This window comes from Melospiza georgiana, chromosome 1 (genome assembly GCF_028018845.1).
Source record: "Melospiza georgiana isolate bMelGeo1 chromosome 1, bMelGeo1.pri, whole genome shotgun sequence".
In the NCBI taxonomy this organism is placed as follows: domain Eukaryota; kingdom Metazoa; phylum Chordata; class Aves; order Passeriformes; family Passerellidae; genus Melospiza; species Melospiza georgiana.
The window spans coordinates 147,490,381-147,510,314 of NC_080430.1; the positions used below are offsets into that span (position 1 = coordinate 147,490,381).

General features: G+C 40.7%; 1 protein-coding gene across 1 annotated transcript in view; it reads right to left on the reverse strand.

The window, feature by feature from the left end:
* ZFAT (zinc finger and AT-hook domain containing) overlaps positions 1 to 19,356 on the reverse strand; it is a 115,011-nt gene extending 95,655 nt beyond the window's left edge. Inside the window, exons 1-2 of the mRNA XM_058031447.1 lie at positions 19,314 to 19,356; positions 8,199 to 8,385 (exon numbers count right to left, since the gene is read on the reverse strand). The gene's annotated coding sequence lies outside the window, so the exon portion shown is untranslated. The remainder of the gene's footprint in view (positions 1 to 8,198; positions 8,386 to 19,313) is intronic.
* Between the last annotated feature and the right edge of the window lie 578 nt (positions 19,357 to 19,934).

Genomic DNA, 19,934 nt, shown 5'->3' on the forward strand with positions numbered 1-19,934 from the left:
CTATTTTACATTGGAAAGAAATAGGCTATTTCATGCAAAGGTAGGCACATGGTATTTGACTAATTAGGCTGCTGAGCATTAAGTTGCAATGAGCCATTTCTTTGGTTGCTTTCTTTAATACTTCTTAAGGAATAATGAAGGTTACTACAATGTTACCTGCCCAAAGAGAACAAACTCTCCACAACCTTGTTTTTTTTTTTACCACATACATCATCACAAAAATGCCAATTTACATGACAGTGACATTTCTTGGTGCGTTAATGGATTCACTATCGACTATAAATACCTGCATAACATCTTACAAAGGAATTATATTTGTATAAAAGGAGTTGAAATTTTCATTTCCAAACATAGTGTTGAAAAAGGCAGAGGCATTACAGGTGACAGTACAACTACATGCTTGAAAGACCCAATTTCTAGAAAAGCTCAGTCAAAACTGAAGCCATACATTCATTAAGAAGCCTCTTCAGCGATCTTCCCAACCACTTTCTTCTTTTCAAACAAAAAAGTAGAGAGCATACTCCAATTTCCCCTAATGGCACAGCCCTCTCATTTCCATAAAGACTAAAAGCTCTGAAAATAACCAAGATTTTTTCTAATATCATCACAAGCTGAAGAACATTGGCTGCTGGCTTCTGTTAATGCCTTTAATTGTTTCTCTTGAGAACAGCAATAAAAGATACCATTCTTTGAAGTGTGAAGACCCCTCCTAAGTCCACACATAGAGAACACAAAGAATGATGCAGATCTTCAATAATACATGAAGTCCTTCTGGCACCTGAAATTTACTTCTTTGTTATTAACAGCAACATAAGATCACCCTCCTAGGAATTGTTCCTCACCTGTAAATACTCCAGAACAGCAACAACAAAGAAAAATTAAAATCCTTATTTAACTACCAGAAAATTTGTGAATGCTGGCTGTTGACTTCCATGGTGAAGTTCTTCCTACTGTATTTAGATTTGTGTGCAGTTCAAGAATCCCTTTAATAGTTAGGATTTAATGTTTCATTCTCAATTCTCTTCTGATCAATATGCATGATACTTTACAAAACCCTCATGGGATTTCCCTCATGGAAAAGTCAGGATTTAGAAGAGACACCATTAGAATACTGTTTGTGTTCATCCACCAGTTCCAAATCAAAGCCATGCAGATCACCAAAACTTACTGCAATTTTCCCAAACCTCCATCATTAACTTACCAGTCACAAAGAACTTCTATTGCACCTTTCATGAGCACCTTGAGCAAAAAGTCCAGCAAGACAGGAAGGAGGAGAAAGAAGAAAGGAAGAGGGTGAGGAAGCAAACAACCAAAGATCTTCCTCCTTCTCTTGCCCCACATCTTAAGACTTCCTCACTCTACAACCACCATCACCACTGAATTCAGTGTATTTGGGGCCTCAGTTACCACATAAAAATAATGAAATGTGAAGGGAGCCAAAGGAGCCTATCTGTGTGTGAATGCTCTGTGTGTGTGTTTGGAGCCAAGATCTTGTCAGTCAGTCCATCTGTCAGTCAAAGCAATTTAGCCTGAGATGCCTGATGCAAGCACAGAGTGATGAGAAATGACAGAGGCAGACAGATGCTCACTGTTGCCATGAGGTGTTTTTTTTTAAGTCATGCATATTAACCAGAAGAGAACTGAGAATTAAACATTAAAACCTAACTACTAAAGGGATCCTTGAACCGCACACAAATTGAAATACAGTAGAAAGAACTTCACAGTTGAAATCAAGAGGTTCCACTGTGAACTGCAGTGAACTTCTGACACCCACACAGAGTTCACTGCAGCACTACAAGTTAACAATATCCATCATGAGGAATTACAGTGAAGTAGGAAGTGAATACAAGTAGCTTTAACACTGCATTTCCTGTGTATTTTCAGAAAAACATGTTCAGCTTCTTTTGATCACTAATACTTACACAGTGCAACTAATAAATTCAGCACAAGAGGGAAAAAGACCTTTCAAACTGGGACATGAATTCTAAAGAAATTAAAGATTAAATCTAACACTGCCAATTGTAAAGAAAGAAGAAAAAAAAAGTGTCTTTGTATTTTAAAAATGTCCAGGAAAGCATGAAAGTAGAATGTTACTAGCACACCTCAGATGGAATTTCAGTGAGGGCTGGATGCATACACCATATGAAATTATTTCAGTAGAACAAACTACAGAAGTCTGTGTGGTAAATTAATTATTTTTATCTGACAAAAGGAGTTCTAAGGAGGACAAACTACTGAAAAAGGATAATGATGTGAGACAAAATAAAAGTTCAGATCCTGATTCAAGATTGCCCCACATCTTAGTCCGAACAAAGTTCAAAAAAGTCATAAATTTAGTGTGCTCTGCCTCAGAATGATGGCAGCAGTTACATACCCCCTTCTTCCCCACCAGAGTCTCATATTCCTCTGGCTGAGCAACACAGCTCAGCCTAAAGAAACCATATGTTTATTTCTGGCACAGCATCTTGGCTCTCCACGGGGTGGAGTACCATACCCAAGATGTCATTCAGGCCAATTAAGTCTTTATTTCAGGGAAGTTCTGCAGTAACTGGTAATCTCCACAGCCACCACAGGAGGTAGGAAGCGGCTAATTTGAGGTCATTTTGCTTTAAAAATGAGCTAAAAAAATTTAAAACTCGTCTACCACTAAAAAGTTATCATAATGAATTACCCTCATAAAGTCCCAACCAGAAGGTTAACCTGCAATCAAGAACAGAAAAAAAAAAAAAAACAAACAGCATTACCACCCTTACTTGTATTTCTCTTCCTCAGTACACAGTCATCCAGCTGTTTATGTTGCTACAGGACATACAGCAACATGCACTGTTATTTTCCCTTTCTAGATTTTAAACTTTTCCAGCAGGACAGCCTCATCCCAATGCACAAGAGAAACATGAACAACCAGAACTACAAAATTAGAGGAGAAATATGAATATTATGAATTTATTAGGCCAGATTTTACATAAAGATTCCATCCTTTCCCTCAAGTTTTCATTGAAGTATTACTTCCTCAGTGTCAGCAAGAAATTTTGATTATACAACTTCAGTAGGTTTGACATTGTAACTCATTACTGCTACCCATGGCATAGTTTTAATTTCAGAGTTTCAGCTATTTACCTCTTTTGCTCCCTCTTACAGGAAAGGAACTTTTGCCTCATTCCTGGTAAAGATCTACAGAGAAACTAGATTGCTCAATGTGGGATAGATTATTGTAGATATTTAATAATGAACTATTAAAACAAATCATTAAGTACTTCCAGCTCCCTCTCCCTGACATATCTCCATGTTATACTGAAGAGTCTTCCAACTCCTCATATGGGCCTATAATCTGCCTTGTCTTCTTCCAAGGTAACAAATCTCACTGATCCACAGGTGACAAAACTACCTATAAATCTGGGGTCTTTTAAAGGCATCTTTAAAGCATAAGATTCAGAAGATCATCCAATCTGAAAAAATACAAAAAGTTCAGACCAGTGATCTGATTGCTCTAAAAGAGTGGAAGACAGAAGCACAAGGACAAAAAACAACCTTCAACTTGACAAGAAACAGAAATGAAGAATACACCTTATAAATGTTCATTGCAGTGCCCTATAAAAAATAATCTAAATACCAGGAATGGTAAAGATTGAATTATTTGCAGTAAGTTCACTGAAGCCCTCCACACCTGCTGACTCAAACATGGCTGAGCACAGATGGAAAAACCTCCCCAAAAAGACAGAAACCAAAAAAATCTATATAAATATGTCACTTGTTAAGTAGGTTGTTGGTTGTTTGGGGTTCTTTTGAGTGGATATCAATTGAGTCTGGTGTCCCAGACTCCAATCAATGACACATTTAGCACACTCCTTCACTTAATGACTTTTCACTCACATTTGCAATTATAATTCTCTGGTGATATCAGCTGCCAACAATAGCTCTCTGTAACACTGCAAGGGAACAAGCAGAGAACTGCAAGCAGACATTCCAAGTCCCTTTACTTACCTTGCTGAACAAGGGCACATTTGGACAGTCTGCTATCAGCAGGGTCCAACAACTAAGTCTGCAGCAATTACTAAATTGCTGCAGAAGCTGGTAAGGGCCAGGCCACCAAGAGATCCACAGGGAATGCTCCCATTTTAAGGATAATCCTCTGTGAATGTATTCCAATCCTTCCAAATGAGTATAGTTGCAAATATGACAAGTCCTGGCATCATCACACTGAATTTTGAAAGCAGAGTTTGGAGGCTGCTATTGCAGCCTGAGATTCTGCTGAAAGTACAGTGTCACAACCACCTATTTTCCCTGCTGTATAAAGAGAGCTCAACTGCTCCACTGCAATTAAATCCCGAGGGATATTAACCTGAGAAACAATCTGTACACCAGTATCAATCCTAACCTTGCTCCCAGAGCATATTCACTTTTTAAAATTACTTCAAAGAAAATAAGCCCAACCCAGCAAGCATGCAAGTCACAAACATCAGATAAGTACACAGCACTTGGGTTTACAAAACATCTTTGTTCTTATGCAGAAGTTTTTGGGTTTTTTAAGAAACTCAATTACTTGTTTTGCAATAATACTCAGGAGATCCATCCTTTTAAGCATGCTCGTAATCCTGCTTCCACAGAGGAAACACAGCACGCCAGAACAGCACAGCCATGGCACCCACTTCAGAATCAACAATCTCAAAACCAAAACCATGCAGCATGAAATATTACGAAACTCCTTTCAACTACTTTAATACTGATTATCTCTATTTAAAATGCAGATTTCACCAAGTCTGTCTCAGAAAATAATTTTCAGGATTTACTGACAGTAATTGGAACCAGACACAGTGTGCTGGCCAAGCAGCTCATTTTGAAAACATTAACTCCATATTATAGAATCAATCTTACATCAGATCTGACAAATAGACTTGGAAAATTACTGCTTTCAGAGCCTCTCAAACACCAACTCCCCCAGAATCAAGCCACCTCCTCCAATAATTTATAACAAACAAGGATTAAAATAGACTTTCCTAGTTTGTAAATTTTCTGGGAGTATAACTGATAAATTTGAGTTATGTTTCTCTACTTGGAACAACATAAGAGTTGAAATTTAGTTACTGGACTAATACAATACAAGGCATAAAACTTTTTGAAGACACAAGTAACTTTTAGTAGGAATTTATTTTTCCTAAATAATGAAAATATTTTTTTATTTTCATACTGACTGTTAAAAATTTTGCTTACCAGCCACTAAATTAGTTGGGGTTTTTTTCTGTATTCTATGTAGCATTATGTCAAGATTCATCAAATCATAGAATACCCTGATTTGGAAGGGACCCATCAGAATCATGAAGTCCAATATCTGGCCCTGCACAGGACACCCATGAATCACACCATGTGTCTGTGAGTGCTGTCACCTACTTAAACATCATGGCATCCACAGGAGGTTCCCAATATCCTTATGCCTGAGAACTTGAAAGTACAGAGTCCCATCAGCTTCTGGTAGGAACATGGGAAAAGTCTGGATGAAATTAATTTTGATAATCTTAAGGAGTTAACAAATATTTATCAAAGGCAGAGCACAGCCAACTCCTGGGGGGGCTCTGAAAGTTGAATGGCCCAGAGAACATTCTTTGATTTCAGGACAGGTCTCTCACCACAGACTCAGCTGGAAGCTGAGGTGCCCAGAGCTCCATGAAGAGAAGGGAAGCTGGCCTGGAAAACTGGCCAGATCTCTGGATCACCCAGCTGCATCTTGGCCAGGCTGGACTCCAGGGGCCACCCCAGAGCCCCAGACACTCCCCAGCACTCAGGAAGAGCACACCCTCAGCAAACTGGCAGGGGATCAGAAAGTGGAGGGGAGAGGGGAAGAGAGGGCTCCCACAGGGAATGGCAGCAGTGCCACAAGCATAAACATACACAGATAAACACAAGGATGGGGCCAAACCAAACCTCATCAGGCCCAGGGCAGGAAAGCAAAGCTGTGCCCACAGCCCCAGCACAGGCTGGGCAGGGCTGGCACAGCACCGGCCCTGCAGGAAAGGGCCCAGGCACTGGGGCAGACACCAGAGGGGACAGGAGACAGAGGGAAAAGAGTGATCCCTGCCTGGCTGGACCCTGGCAAGGCCACTCTGCACACATCTGGGGCCCAGGTGGGGACCCTACTCCAGCAGGAGCCTGAGGGACCAAGGGCCTCAGGGACATCATCCACAGGGAGAGGCAGAGGGAGTCAGGCCCTGTTTTCTCTGGTACACAGAAGGCTGGGACCATCTGAGAGCTGCCTACAGCTACACCAAGATGGGAGCTGTAAACACAGTGCAGACACTCTAAGCCCTGGCAGACAGGATAAGGAAGAGCAATGGCCACAGAAGTCACCATGGAATATCCAGGTTGAACACAATGACAATCTTTTTCACTAGGAGAGTGGTGAAGAGCAGGCACAGGTTTCACATGGAGGCCATGGGTTTGTTGTTCTTGGGGCTTTTCAGAGCTTCAGGGGTCAAAGCCATGACTTAATCCATCCAGTGCTACTTCTAGCCCTGCCTTGAATGAGTGGTTGGACCAGAGACCCTCAGAAGGCTCTTCTGACCATTACACCTGCAACTCCATAATCTCATTAATTCCTGTGATATGGTTCCAGCAACTACAGCCTTGTTTATATAATTGTCCTCAGACATAATTAAGTCAATATTGGACATATAACTATCCATAGATTACAGCAGTACAGTCTTTTCTATAAATAACCAGGTGTTATCAATAGATTCCACTGCCAGCAGGTCTAACAGTTCTGAAATCACAAATATTTGATGCTAACACTACTTTTTTCCGCTGATGCCAAATATTTTTTCAAAATAAATTACAGAGAATATAGAAGTTGCATACCTAAACCTACCGTATTTAAATGTGCTGCCAAACACTATCCCATGGTCACTTCTGCAGATGACTCAATGTTCTTCCAGAAAAAGAACGCTTCAAGATTATAATTTTATGCCAGTGTATTAAAGAACAAGCTACATGAAAAATATTTTTACTTAGCTTGCAGGCAGGGACTCCCTCAAATTTGAAAAAGGCAGCAGGATGTTTCCTACAATGCACTATTTTGAACATGAAAACTTTAAAATGTTACACTGAAGCAGTACACAGGGATGCCTTACATTTAAGCACTGACTACTGATTTTCAGTTTCTATTTTTTTTCCCAGCAAATCTCATTTTTGTTTCTTCCAGGTACTGAATTAATCTTTTCAAACCATCATAAACTAAATACTGAAGATGGACAGTATGACCCAAACTATTTCTCAGTCACCCTAAAAGTACAGGGCTTTCGCAATAATCATAATTAAACCATTTTCAGTAAGCAATCAGTTTAGAAGTAACTCAGGAGTAGAAGGACTGGTTCCTACAACTCATTCCCACAACAGTGCAGTTTAAGCAACAATTCAATGCAACCAACAAAATAGCTTGGTGAAGGGGAAACCTAGATCATTATCTAATACTAAAATCTGGGGGTTTGAGTACTTCTGGTGCAGCAAACCTGAAATTCCTATGCTGTCACCAAGTTTCAAACGAAGAATGAGAGCTACTCATTTTATCAAGATTAGTAGCTAAAACAAACTCTATTCTTGGGTTGACTGATGCTTTTCATACCTTTTGGTTAACTAACTAAAGCTGTCCTCTTAAAAAAACACAAACCCCAACCCTCTGCCCACATTCGTGGGTAGTGTGCAACGGGAGGAGATCTGTGAAACCACAGTTTGTGCTGAAGACAATATTTAAACTACACCTACCACAGGGTATCTCATTTCAGAACAGGCTCTAATCCTGCCTAAGGTCTAAATGTCCATAAACCAAACCTATCAGTGAAGTCTGGAAGCACATGCTTTAATTCTGATTCTTCCAAAACATGACTTGCATGTTCAGCAGGATCAGCAGCAAAGAATGCCAGTACCCAGCCTACAGTGACAGGCATTCTGGGGATAACAACATAGAGTTGTTCTCAAGTTAATCTTGAGTTTTAATCTTAATTTTTAATCTTAATTTTTATTAGCTCTGCAAAATACAGAGTGATACAAGAATATAACAACTACGTGCAGCTGAATTTTGTGTCGTACCTCAAATGGAAAACAACTGTGCAATAAGAACATCATTTAATGCAACTCAGTATTGCTTTGTAATTATCTTAATGAGGGAGGCTGTTGCACAATGACTGTTCCAAAAGCATGCAAAGAATACTCACACCACAGAGGCTGACTACTGGTAAACTTTCAGGATGGTTTAAATTGAACAAAAGCACTGTGACAGAAGGGTAGTCGTGTTCTCTGTCTTCCAGCCGAGGGATTCCTACTTCCTCTACTGCTCCAGGAATTTTTGGACTTCATGATGCAATTTACTTGGACAACCACTATATTAGCTGCAAAATTATCCTGGGGAAAAAATAGCGGAAAAAAGATGAGTTTTCTGCAAGAGAAGGCAGATGATTCCAATCACTGGAGAGCAGTTCAATCAGGAAGGTACTGCATGGGCCAGGACTGCCTGTGTTGGTGGTGATGCAGTCCCAAACCAAGATAGGTGAGAATGTTTAACCACAGCAGAACCTTTCCTTCCCCTGGCTCCCTAAAAATACAGAAATACCTAAGACATTTGGTATCAACATTTTCAGTGGGGAACAATAAAATAACAAGATGTAGATCTCAGAGAAAGAGTAAACAACAAATTAATTTGGCAAAACCACGCTTCCTTAAAGGTAGCATTAACTTTGCAACCATTTAGATGCAGCTTCAATACTTCCCTGCCTTGCAAGAGGAACCTGACACTTGGGAAAAAAAACAAACAAAAAAAACAACAAATCAGCAGAGGAACATCAAGTTGCTTTTCAGTCTCCGCATTGAAGCTCACCCCCACTGCAAGTCTGAACACTGTCCTTCAGCCTCTTTTGTTAACACTGCACATTAACATGGAGCTCTTCCCACAGGCTTCTGTGCCAAACACAGTCAGCAGACTCCACCTCCATGGAAATCAGCTGAGCAATTCCACAGCAATCACTTTCCCTAAATGCTGGAAGGAGTCCCAAGTCTGTTTTCTGTTCCCAAAGCTCCACTTGCCAGTACTTGGTACAGTGCAGGCTAGTCCTGAAAGCACCCAGCCCTTGGGGAGGCCAAGGGAAACCAAAGGAACACAAGAATACACAAAAACCTTTCTGAGTAACCAGAAGCATCTTAAAGCACCTCAGGCAAAAATTCCCTTGAAGACTTTGCTGGTATAACATGTTGCTGAGTATTAATATTCCTGAAAAATATCTGTGAAAACCTCCAGCCAAGGATGTGGTTCTGTCCTCCTTCACTGGTTGGAAATGACACACAGGCTGCTGACACATGAGCATCACTTACTTCATCAGGTCAAGGGTACAGCTCTGCAGAATTAGCATGAGTGATGCAAGCCAAGCCCAAGAGTAGACCTCCCACACAAAAATGTCATTAAATCTGGAGTTTCTGCACTACAGATTTTATTTTCCATATAAGAGCCTGAAATAAGGCTCATTAAAGTTAGGCATCAAGCATAATAAATCAGCTAAAGAAATTAATTAAAGCTGCCCACTTCATTTCACCATATTTGCATATATAATGTTTACAAAAATAGAAAAATAAGCAAACATATGGCTCCTCATAGGAATCCTGCCATACTCAGTTCATGAACCAGACTTGTTCCCTGAAAGAGGTTTGAAGTGCAAGGATGCAACAGTCCTTAAGACTTATTTCACCTGTTGAAAGAGCTAAGACCATATTAGCTCAACAGAAATGCTGTAAAAACATCAAAAAATTCTTCTCAGCAATCAATTCCATTAAAAAAAAAGACAATTTCATGTGCAGTTTGTAATCTTTCAAAGTGAAACATTCAAATATAGCTGGTGCTAGAGCAGAGAGCATCAGCAGTAGCATTTCTAGAACAGGTAGGTTTTGTGAAAATTGCTAAAAGTTGACCTGTACAATAAGACCTAAAAATGCACACTTAAGGAAATGCTGCAAACACAGACTTTGAGTCATTTGTATATAATAAACTCAAGCACCAAAACTCACCACTCTTGCACAAAGCCACAGTCAGCTGCCTTAGGCTCCACTTAAATGCAGGAAACAGAGAATCAGAGTTGGCAAAATCTGTTGAGCTCTGTACACAAGTGAAAGCTAATATTTATTCTTGCAAATACCAACTTAACTAAAATACTACTTAAAAGTACAACACCTCAAACTAATTATATTTACAAACTTAAACCAGTAGCTTGAAAGACAGGAAACACCAGAGAGTTATCAATAGCCTGTACATCACAGTGCTTCAGCCTCCAATGACCTGCAAGTCCCATCTGTGCAAAGATTAACCAGACAGCTAAAATAACTTGATTCTACAGAGGGAGAATAAATGACTGAAGCAAACAGCCACATAGTTCAAACTACCAGCAGATTATAAACTGCCTAAACTATTAAGAAATAGATTGGTAGTGTACCAGTGAACTGACAGAAAACTAGCAGTCACCTCATTTAAAGCAGGCAACTTAAGGAAACATTTCCCCTTTTCCCACCACCCCCCCTAAAATAAATTAATGATTAAGAGTCTTTGAAAATTGCAGCAGAGGTTTGGTTTTACTAGGGTGTCTGAATCTCTCAGGAGACATTTACAAGTAGTATTACACATTACAGCAATTCAAGCTGTGCAAATAAAGGTCTTGTTCCTTAATTTCTGCATAAGCAAGAAGTCAAGTACCATTAACTACAACAAGAAGGAACTTCACACTGCAGTTCATGTTGTGTAAGAAAGAGCAACAAACAAACCAAACTTCTCCCTGATCTTGCAATAGGCAACTTCACATTAACATACAGAATCACAGCTTCCTCAGTCTGTTAGAACCAAGGAATGTTTAAGTACACAGATTCATTATACTTAGATGGGATTTTACTGCTTCTAGTTAATATTTGGCATAACCTGACTCTTAACTGAAACATCAGCTTAGCAGATTCTGATCTAACTGGTGTGTTTATCAAGACAAGTAATTCAGTCATCATATTCAAAGCAAAAAACTCATAGTAAAATTTTAATTAGATTTCTGAACTCAAAGCAGTCATGCAAGCTGAAATCAAATGAAGAATGCAAGACCAAACAATCGTGCCTAATCATATAATATCTGAGGATATAAACTACTACATTTATTTTGTAATTAAAAATATTAAATCATTAGATCAGATGTGGAAACTCTTTTTTCAAGTCAGAGTAATCAAAAAAAGAAAGGAACTCAAAATTAACAGATGAGTAGTTTAAGAAAATATCACAGATTTCCTTGTAAAAGAAGAATCTGTACTGTATCACAGCTGAGTCAAGTTTCAACACTGCAAATTCTGTCCAGCTAGAGATATGCACACCAATCTTCACAAAGCCCTAGAAGTCACCTTCACCTTCCTTACCATTTCCTTGAAATATTCCCTTGATATATTCAGAACAGATGAGGGCCAGGTTGCAGAAAAACTGTCTGCCCTGAAACATTCCCAATGTTCCAGTGACCTGAAAGTACCTGATCCTGTGAGCAGACAGTTTGGTTATCCCACTGCAAAGGGCTCTGTGAAATTTGTCCTTGACCTACAGGGAGATCCAAGGGTTATGCTCACAGAACCACTGCCAAGAACAACATTCCTGAACACTGCCTTTGTTGTACTGGGATAAAGTATACACCTGTCAAACGAATATTAAAAATTAGTTAGCTGTAGTATTTCTTATCTTAACCTAATTTGATAGGAAAAAATGTGTTTACTTAGTCTTCTACAAGTGAGTGGAATATTGATTGCTTTCAAGTTAAAGTTTTACTGGGTAAGTTTACTGAACAATAATTTAAGATAAGCAGAACTCCTAAAGAAGCAGACTAGGGAGAAGATGATAAAGAATATTTATTTACAAGCATAATTTGTATATAATCAGATAATTTAGTTAAAGTTTATCAGCCTGGCTAAAAATGTATCACATGAGATCTCTATAAAATGCTCAAGATACTCCCAGAAAACATGGAGTTAACAAAACACACTACACTAATCATATGAGCATGTTGCAAGCATGTTCATTAAAGTACTGATGCATATCAAATATGGACCAGCCAGCCAGCAAAATGAATACAGATAGAATGGAAGAGCAACTCTTTCAACACAAAGGTGCCATCTCCAGCCAGAGCCCGAGTGAGGACGAGGCAAAAGAAAGGAAGATGTGATGGAAAACTCAGCAATTTTAACTTTGAGTACTTAAAGTTCACACTACTGTCTTGTCAGGCCCAACAGCAGAGACAAGCTGAAATCAAATGAAGAATGCTTTGGAACTCTAGGTAAGAACACCCAGCTGTGTCACCATGTGTTAAACCAGAACACAATTTTCTGTCTGTTCTGCTTTTACCCTTTTGTTTCCCATTTCAATCTTATTTAACAAGTCTGCCTTCTGTTTCATTATTTTGTTTGCCTGGTACTGAGGACACAGGGAAAGGAGACAGTTTGGTGAAGGCTAAAAACCTGCTCTGTGCCAGCAGCCCCAAGAAGTACCCTGAGAGAGGTGCTTTGGAAGCTCATGTGCTGAGGAACATTTTCTGCCAAGCTGCAGAGAGTCAGCAGGGCATCCTCTGCTGCCAAAAAGCACTTTCCAGAAGCTACAAATCTGAGCCTTTTCTGGAATTATCAACAGTACACAAGAGTACAGCTCCCCACTCACCCAAACCTGCAAACTCACACTGTGATCTCTGCGTGTGAGAGCCCCCATGGAAGTCAGAGCAGGCACACGGAGCAGAGGGGACAACACAGAGGCACCAGCTCAGCCCCCAGAACACTGGAAACACTCTGAACATCTGCAGAATGACAGCCCTGCGTTTGGCTGAACCCTGCTGGAGCTGCAGAGAGAACAATGAAGTGCATGAATAAAGCCTCTGAGGCTCAGCTGGCAGTTTGATTTATTACACTCACGTTAAGCCTCCAATGTTCATTCTCTGCATAGCTCGGATACAGCAAAGGATTTGGTTTGGACTAACTTACTTTATTTCTCTATTCTTTACATAAAATGTCCATGTTCTTACAAATTTCACTAATACCACTTTGATATCTAACATGTTGATTCAGTGTGAAACATCAGAATTAAAGAGCCTTTTAGCTTCCTCATTCCCACAGGATTCCTCATGCCCTCAGACAAGAAACAATCTTATCTAGGGCACTTCTTGTGAATATTTTAATCATTTTCCCTTTATCTTTCTAACCTTCACTTCTGCAAAAAATACAGACCACATTTGCTCTACCTTCTTGTGCTGTTAAACTCTTTACTGCTGTTGCTCAGACTGAGGCATGCTAAGACAGTGTATAAGGAACAAACTGTTATTACTAAAGGATAACTGCAGGCATGCAAAATTATCTGAACTAAATAAATTTTAAAATGAAAGGTGTGTTGTGATCCTTCCATTCAAATGCCAGCTCAGACAATGCCTCTTTTTTGAGAAGTAGGGCATTCTCCAGTTAGACCAGTTCACTACTCTTCTAGCCTATGGAACTTTCTGAGAAAGAAGAAAGCAGGAACATTTTGAAACAAATACAAACAGAACTAAGTTATTATTGATCAGCTAGATCTCTATACACTCTTTTCCATATGTATACCTTATTATTATTATAAATTGATATTATAACCTTTTTCAAGTAAGAATCAGTAAGGAAGGAGGGCTTTTTTTTGTTGTATTTCTGGATTTATTTTTTTCTATAATCCTTTTCATTGCACAAGAGGTTACAGGATCAATCATTCACCAGTGCAGCCATCCCTTCTGCTCTTCTTCCCATCCCACACTCCAACAGGGCATCCAACCAATAATCTGGAAAAGGCCACTGAGCCAGGCAATGAACACTCAGGCCACACAGCCACCCAACGAGTTCTCCAATAAATTAGATAAAGTAAGTTATGTTAACAATTTATCACAAATAAGTCTTACTACCTTTCAGACCTTTTCAGAAAAAGAAACAAATCTGTCATCCCAGAAGGTCAGGCACTAAGATTTTGGATCATTTTAATATTATTCCATGTGATGCGTGCCAAAGGTAGATCTGAATAAACTTGCACATGAAGTCTATAACAGATTGAAGACATTTTTTTAATGTTTTCCAGTCCTGATAGTTCTGAAAAGCACTGACCTTTCCCTCTCCCAGAAGTTCCCCTGACTCTGGTGGGCATGCCTTCACCCTCATACATACTTCTAGCTTGAAGATTTTTACCTCTCCTGAGTATGGAACAGTGATCACAACAGAAAAAATCCCCAGCATGTCCCCAAAATGCAGCAGCATGCAACAGCACATTGCCAGTCTATTCAGCTTGTTCTCAATCTGATTATTCACGTGTTCTGTACTGACTGCCATCTGCCCACTCCTCCTCCTGTCTCTATCTGACACAGACTTTGTGCCATCTCATAAGGAGGTTTTTTGGCACTTTTCTGCTCACTTCCTTCAGGACACTGCTACACAGAGGGAATAAACTTCATTGTAAGACTGACTGATAAACTTCATTGTAAGACCATTACATTTCAAATCAACTCAAATTTAGAAAAGGTTTTGCATGTAACACCTATATATTTATCTTTTGCTTTAAAACCACTTATATATTTATATTATATGCATGCAGATAAATTATACATATTAAATATATGTATAAATATATTTACATACATATTTAAGACGGGATGGATTCAAGACAAACCCACTATTCACATTCATTTTTTTCCCCATATAAACTGCAATTTGAGCACTAATCACCAGAAGATACATACCAGAGTAAGCACACAGGTATTTTTATTTTAGACAAACAATCCACAGCTTCACAAGACCTGACAGTTGTCTCTATTAGCTCCATGGCTGTTGCAGCCAAATCTCATCATGCACTGAAAAGGACACTGGGATTAATTACGTAGCTCCAATCTGGCCCTTTATTAGTAGCAGGAATGTTCATTCCCCAAGTTGTACATGACAGTCACTTAAAACTCCATCTGGCTTTTATGACTTACACCAGGAACTTCCGTGCTAAGAGTTCATGAATGTATTAACTGCACTGGGGGTTTGGGATTTTTTTCCTCTCTCTTAAAGAAAGAAGCTCACAACAAACAGCTGAAGTATGAACAAACCTCCAAGTGCCTGTTAGCACTTGGAAATTTAGGAAGAAAGATTCTCTGCTTCTTTACACAATGCTTGTTTGAAAAATGTGGAGAAAAATAAATGCAAAAGATTCTTCTCTTTACTCTCTGCTGCTGACCTTTAGACCTGACACCCACTGCATCCGGTGGGAAACTTTTTCCAAGAGCCAGCCCTCTTATAAATATTTTAGCAGACTTAAGCATCCAGACCACATTTTATTTGCCCACATTGACTAAAAAAGCTACTGATTCATCACAACATATATGTGGACCTTTATATTTACATAAGTATCTGTCACACAATAAAATATAATTAACAGAATCCTGAATGTGTCATGTGAAGGCACTTTTGAAGCTTGGGGATTTCGGAGGAGTTTGCTGATTTTTTATGACATTTATTCTTACAGCTGCTACAAGGCTCTAAAATACAACTTCATTTCTGCCTATTCTCCTGTATATGGTTTTAAAACAGATTTGCATATCCTCCATAAATAACAAAAGCACTAAGAAAAGTCCATGCATCCCTATCTTTGGTCAATAAACATAATAGTGATAACTCCATTTCCTTCTCAAAATATAATTTCAAGTTTCTCTCTTTCTCTTTTGCCAATAAACGTCCTTAAACTTGCAAGAACAGCTTATTTAAAGGAATCTGTTTGGTGTCTAAGGACTGCACCTGTTCCTTTTTAGATAACCAGTCCCCTTGTCATGTCTTGCATTCCTCTTGTTTCTCCACTACCACGACAAACTGTTTTGTGCAGTACAGAGCAAGCCACAGGAAAGATTTCTGTGACTTCCACAGGGAACATCAGCACTCCTCTCCAGGTACACTTCTCCTCCAGGTCAACCCTTCTTCCCTCTGTAGGTGGTTTCCTACAGAGCTATAAATTTCACAGTCTTGTAGAAGGCTGTGCCAGATTAGTACTCATAAGGAAACTTTCTAGCTGCTCCAAACAAGCCATGGAGTCAGACAAGGACAACCACGTTCACCAAGACAGGTAATCAGGAATTTGGCTCCCTCACACTGCTACAGCACTAACAAAAGCGACTGAAATATGAAACATTAGACACTGTTCAAAGAAGGTGCTCTGTTTATTTAGAACTAGATTATGCACATTGCTTTACTGCAGGATTTTATGTCAGCAGGTTTCAGTTAGATTTAGCAAGCAGGAAAAACAGAAGAAATATTTGGGTTTAGTGCTTATAATGGAGGGTTTGTTACAATTTCACCCATCAAGTGGCAGCACTTTCATTACACACGATTAAATGTTAACTGCAAGGACAAGTTTGAAGGATCAGTATCTGAAGACACAATTCCTCCCAAAGACCTTGTAACAAGAAGTGTGCAGTGACAGTGTAATAAAAGCCTTTATTTTCCAGTCTTAGCATTATCGAGGCTTCTGTTGACACTGAAGTCCTTTGGGTTTTATGGCTGTTTTATCACCAGCCATCAAAACTGCATTAGTGGCCCATCTACATATGATACAGATCAAGGCTTCAGTCCAGTAAAACCTCTGCCACATGACTTCACAGGGGTTACAGCTCTATTACCAAAAGGAGCAGGGGACAAGCTGTGTCTCACTCCAAGTTGTTCCTCTGATGTCTCCTAGGACACTGTTGTGCTCCTGGCTCATAGGAAACTTGCACGCAGACATTTGAGAGCAGCAGCAGCTCTCAAGCCCTCCCGTAAGATAACGCCAGTGAATTATCATGCATGAGAACAGCAGGACAGGATGTACAGTGTGAGCTTACATAAGACACAAGGCACTGCTGGGAACCAGCACAAGTGAACAGCATAAATGGCTCAGAAAATGCTGATGTCACTCGTGTACGTTCAGCTTGTGCTGGCCAAGTTTCTCTGAACCCAACACGGGCTTTTCTGGCTGTTTGTAAAACCTCACAGTCTGCTCTGCTACAGCCTCATCTTGAAAAGGAACTTGTTTTCAAAAACCTGTGTTCCTAATGAGAGCTTTCTTTTAGATGAGCAAGAATCTAAAGAAAAACAGAAAATGTAATGGAGAACTGGAAAAAGCGTGTAATTGTGTAAACAAACACTTGCTCCTAATACTTACTGAGAAAATAGTTCAAGCACAACTTACCCGTTTTAAAACATGACCTCTGCAAAGCTACTAAGGTCAATGAGACTTACAGTAGTTACTCACTGAGCCCTGCTTGCATAAATTGAAGATGCCTAAGGGTAGCTATGAAACCAGGTATTTGATTTTTCCAGGGCACCTACATATTAAGAATTAACAATGATTTGCCATTCTACCAGAGAAGCTTCTCAGGTTCATTAAAAAAAAATAAAAAACACAAAACCCAAACCAAACTCAGCTGGGCTGTCCTTACCTCTTCTTCATCACAAAAGTTTTCCTACTTAATATTAATCTGATTATGGAAGTTTAATATTAAATTGAGTAGGTAAGTGAGACACTATATATCGAATTACTTTCAAAAAATCCCCAATGTATGAGGCAAGCATTGCTTCTTCCTGGTGTAACCTTATACAATATATTAAAAAATAAATAGAAAAAAACATGACTAGTCTAGCTGCACAAATCAGTATTAAGCAAAACTGTAAAGAGAGAAAACTTTTTTCACTCAGGTCAGGATTTGCAGCAGCAACTCCCAGCTCTGTGTTTGGCTGCTTCCATTTGTTATTGCAGTGGCTGCACTTCAGAGCAGTGTGTGAACCAGGACACTCAAGTCCTGCACTCCTGTATTTAGGTTTTTACCTATGAAATACTGGAACCATTCTGATTTTCCACAGAGAGCATCCAGTAACGTGAGGGGAAAAATACTGCTCCTAAAACTAACATTGCCTTTTATTACAAGCATAATGAACTTATTGTCACTCCCTTCGTACTTCCTTTCAAAAGCACCATGTAGTTCAGAGATGTCAACTATCAGAGATAATCTGCTACATTAGAAATTCACAGGGTTTCCTTAGCAGTGGAAGAGGACACCACACAGGTTTGTTCCAAACAGAAGTGGAAAAAAAAAGCCACCCATAAAGTATTTGCAGTATGGAATAGCAGCTCTTTGAAAGCACACACTACATCAAAATATGAAATGCAAGATGACCACAGTGCAAATCATGCAACATCACAGGTTATTAAATGTCTTTTTAAGCAAGCTCTTATTTCCATCAAAGCGTGGTTCCTACAGTTCACATCCTGGCTAGAGCCTTCCTGCTTCTGTGATAGAAATAGCATCACTATCTACCCTTTATTACTGCAGCAGATAAGCATTTCACAGTCATTAGTATGTTTATTCAGAGAACGCTTTTGGAAAGCACCGCTATTCCCAATTCATAAGCAAACACAACAGGGTTGACTGGTGCAGAAAGACCGATCCAAGGTCACAGAGTAAGTCTGTGGCAAACTAAGAAACTTCACCTGGTTTTGCCTTCCTGCAACTAATACTTTCTATTAATGAGTCATTGTTGCTCCTCTAAATTATCCTTTCAGCAGGAAGAGACAACAGACTGCCTGTGGCATTCAAACTCTACATGCTAATAGCATCTCTGCTCCAGGGTTTGCTAAAAAAAAAAAAAAAAAAAAAAAATCACACCCAAGGGCCTTGTTCTGTACTGTCACAGAATCCTGCTTGTACATTGAGCTGCTGTGGGGGGAAAAAGGAATATACATATATATATATGTATATTATTAGATAGCTTGCCTCACTTGTGACCCAGCTCTTTCCCTAGAGAAACAAAACCCAGTCCTTGAATAGTTTCACTCCCTCACGCCACAGACCACCGGGCAAGGGCAAAGTGCAGCGAGGAAGGGACAGACAACTGGGAGACAAGTTATGCAAAGCTGGGGGCCGGGGCGGGGAGCAGCGCTCCCTAAGGCCCAGAGGGGAAAAAAAAAAAAAACAACAACAAAAACCAAAAATCCCAACTTGTGTTAGCGGGTCACGGGGGTCACGGTGCCGGGGTCGCAGCCCCGGGGGCTCGGCGGAGGAAGGACCCGGCATGGGAGGGACACCGGGAGCGTGCGGGGCTCCCGTCCGACCCCGCAGAGCGCAGGGAGCCCGCGCCCAGCTGCCCCACCGCCGGGGCCGGCCGCGACCCCACAGCCCGGGCTCCTCCGACAGGCGCTCACCGACCCAGCCCTGGCACCCTCCTCGCCGCCTGTCCCCCGCCCCAAGCTCGGCCCCAGAGCGCCGCTCCTGCCGTACCTGTGCGGGGAGGCGGCGGGGACCGAGGGGCTGCATCGCCCGGCCGGTGGGTCCCGCGGGTCTCCCCGGAGCGGCCGTACCCGGCCGTGCCCCGCTGCCGCCACCACGGCCCCGCCGCGCTCGCTACTCTCGCCTCCCGTTTGACCTTTCCGTGTCTCCGCCGCCCGTCCCCGGCACCCTCTAACGTCACCGCCATGGCAACCAATCCCCGCCCTCCCCTGGCCCCGCCCTCCAACCCCGCGCGCGCGCGCACGCGCCGGCGGTGGGAGGGGCGGGGCCGCGCGCCCCTCGCGGCCAATGAGCGTGCGCCGGGGGCCGCCTGGCCCCGCCCCCCGAAGTCACCCACAGGGCGCAGAACCCATAATAAATACATAATATTGATATTACATATATTTATATTATATATTTGTATATATATGTGTGTGTATGCGTATATCTGTGTGTATATATATGTGTGTGTGTGTATATATATGTGTATATATCTGTATATTCTTCCCCCCCCCCCCACAGCCTAGTGCACAAGCAGGATTCTGAGGCAGTTACAGAGCAAAGCCCTTGGGGGTAATTTTTTTTTTTAATTTTATTTTTTTTTTTAGCAAGCTCTGGAGCAGAGCTGCTGTC